The sequence below is a fragment of the Marmota flaviventris genome, chromosome 13 (assembly GCF_047511675.1).
Source record: "Marmota flaviventris isolate mMarFla1 chromosome 13, mMarFla1.hap1, whole genome shotgun sequence".
Lineage (NCBI taxonomy): Eukaryota > Metazoa > Chordata > Mammalia > Rodentia > Sciuridae > Marmota > Marmota flaviventris.
In genome coordinates this window covers 92622938-92626333 of record NC_092510.1, presented here as the reverse complement: position 1 = coordinate 92626333, position 3396 = coordinate 92622938, and the positions used below count along the sequence as shown (strand labels likewise).

At 36.2% G+C, this 3396-nt stretch overlaps 1 pseudogene; it reads right to left on the bottom strand.

The window, feature by feature from the left end:
* Positions 1 to 343: 343 nt before the first annotated feature.
* On the bottom strand, positions 344 to 1259 carry LOC114092988 (olfactory receptor 1J21-like; annotated as a pseudogene).
* Positions 1260 to 3396: the final 2137 nt, after the last annotated feature.

Below are 3396 nucleotides of genomic sequence, written 5' to 3'. Positions count from 1 at the left end.
GAACTATGTAATGTTTTGAACAGCCAACAATAAAAAATTAAAAAAAAAAGAAATGATGGTGAAATGTGATGGACATTATTATCCAAAGTACATGTCTGAAAACACGAATGGTGTGAATATAATTTGTATACAACCAGAGATATGAAAAATTGTGCTGTATATGTGTAATAAGAATTGTAATGCATTTTGCTGTCATTATATAAATAAAAATTATTTTAAAAAATGAAACATGCCTGAATAAAGAATGCCACATCAAAATTCACAAAGAAACTGCAATTCAGAGAGAAAAGCATGCATGTTCACGATTGAGAACGTCTACTACCTGTAATAGCAAACATGCCCATTATGCTGAAAATGGTCCTTTACTGAGGACATTTCTGAGAGCTCCTTTCATATCCCAATTCCTCAGACTGTAGATGAAGGGATTCAGCATGGGGGTGACCACAGTGTACAACACAGACCCAATGACATCCTGTCTTTAGTGTTATTAGATGAAGGGGGAAAGGAGAGTGCAATAACTGCTCCATGGTACAGAGAAACCACAGAAAGGGGGGGGCCACATGTGGACAAGGCTTTGCAGATGCCCTTGATGGAGGGTCTTCTCAGGATGGTGGCCCCAATGTGGCCATAAAAGACCAGAATGCATATGAATGGCAGGGTAATGTCTACTGATCCTGCAGTGAAACTAGCTAACTCATTTATAGTGATGTCTGAGCCGGACAGCTTGAGTAAGGCAGAGAGTTCACAGAAGAACTGGTGGAGAGTGTTGTCTCCAAGGAAAGAGAGACGGGCTAGAAGGAGGGTGTGCAAAAGGGACTGGCAGAGGATAAGACCCAGGATACAAGGACTAGCAGGAAACAGAGGCTCTGTCTCATCATTCTGGTGTAGTGCAGGGGGTGGCAGATGGCCACATACCTGTCATAGGCCACTGAGGTGAGTAGGAAGCTGCCAAGACTCCCAAATAATAAAAAGAAATATGCCTGGGAAATGCACCCAGCATAGGAGATGGATTGAGTCTGTGTCAGCATGTTCATGAGCATCTTTGGGGCCGTGACTGAGGAGAAAGAGATGTCAGTGAGGGCCAAGTGGCTGAGGAAGAAGTACATGGGGGTGTGGAGGCGAGAGTCCAGCCTGATGAGCAGGATGATGAGCAGGTTCCCCAGCACCGTGGTCAGGTACATGCCCAGGAACAGGGTGTAGTACATGCCTTGCTGCTCTGGCTGGATGGGGAGACCATTTGGTGATATTAATTCTACCATTCTAACAATATGGGATGTCTTTCCATCATTAGGGTGTAGTACAGCTATTGATTTATGAATATTGATCTTATACTCTGATATTTTACTTACCAGCTCTAGAAGTCATCTAGTAGAGTTTTGGGGTCTTCTAGCTATGATTCTGTCAGCAGAGTTAGTTTGATTTTTTTTTCCAATTTATATCCCTTTGATTCCTTTCTCTTGTCTGATTGCTCTAGCAAGAGTTTCAAGAACTATATTGAATAGGAATGGTGAGAGTAGACATATTTAAAAACTCAGTTTTGATGGTTTTATACCCAGGAGTAGAAAGGTTGAGTTATAGGGAATACATTGTTTAGTTTTTAATCATCCCGCATATTATGACTTACCATAAATCCACAATTTTAAAAGCAAATAGGGTAGTAATGCATACTTAAAAATGGAGGTAAGTTTTCGGGATCATATAGATGTATACCTGTATAAGAAACAACTTATACTTCTACAAAAAATAAAAAGTGATACATTTAGTATTGCACAGAAGTAGACAAATGATAATCTAAATAACTTTAAATATTTCATTACTTTTGGAGAAAACATTGAAATGAAATTTCAACCTCAAATAGCATTAAAATGACCAACATTATATATATTTCAATGACTAAAGGCAAAATTTTGAAATTTTACTTAAAACAGAGTATTGTGCCATTAGGTACATAAGACAAGGCGATTCTTTAATTTTTGAAATTCATGTATATTTGGTTAAATCATAGTTTAAGGCATATGTTTTATTAGCCAATGCCAGTATAAAATTCTATCAAGGATGGAAATATACATTTCCTATAATAACTGGGTCTTGTTGAATTATTAACAAACATGTGCTAGTGACATTCTATTATTCTAACTCCTGATGACATAGCTCAGTTTCTCATCACTTGGTATGATTTAATCAGGTGCATGCCTTTCTCTCAAAGTATTTAATTGACTTCTACTTGTTAACGTGACAAACTTCCCCTGACTACCAATAATCATATTGCATATATAAACTGTTAGTCACAAGGTGTGTTGTGTTTGTGTGTTTTGAATTAGTATTGATATGAAATTGTGCTGGAGAGGATTACCCTGGAGTGATCCTACTGTTTATAAAAATGCAAGGAGTTTTGTATAATTATTTTGTATAAGAGTTTAGTAGTGGTAATTAAATTGGATACATACTTGCCCTGCAACCCAGTAATCCTTTGGAGTATACCATTTACAGAATACTTTGCATATACACGTTAGATGCGTGTGCCATAATGTTTGTAGCCCTAGTGCTTGTGAGAAAAATGTCAAAAATTAAAAATAAAAGATAGCCACTGAAAATTGAGAGGATAAATGGGTTATAGTCTTATATTGAAATGAAAATAAATATATGATTTTCACAAGGACAATAGTAATCACAAAAGCACAAAACTGAATAAATGCAGTATTGCTTCATTTACATGCAGTTCTGGAACAAGCAAAATTGAAGAATCAATGCAGAATTCTAACAATTCTAATGAAAAGTGGTAGAATATTGAAAATGATAAAGATACTGGGTTCCTTCAGGAGAAAAGAAGAGACACTTGTGGAGGGACCAAAGGTGACTCAACGGTATCGTAAGTTTTCCATCCTTTAAGCCTAGAGATTGTTTAATGAAGGTTTCTTTTTACAGTATTCTCTAAGCTGGGGGTGGTGGTGCATGCCTGTAATCCCAGCAACTCAGGATGCTGAGACAGGGGATCTCAAGTTCAAAGCCAGTCTCAGGAATTTCACAAGACCCTGCCAAAAAAAAGCAGGGGATGGGGTTCAGTGGTAAGCACCCCTGGGTTCAAACGCCAGTACCAAAAATAATTTTATTATTTAAAATTATTTAAATTTAAAATAAATTTATTATTTATTATTGTTATTTAAATAATGTCACATTTATGAACACACACAAATATAGGCACAATATGACACCATATATATGCATATATGCATTTAATCTGTATGTATGTTAAATACATACAGATTTTGTTTGTATGTTATTTCAATTTATTTGTAAATATTTAAACAAATTTCTAGTAAAATGGATAAAAATATTGTTTAGGTTGAGAAAACATACAAGTAGCTTATAGGCCCTAGGATCTGACCTTGCACACAC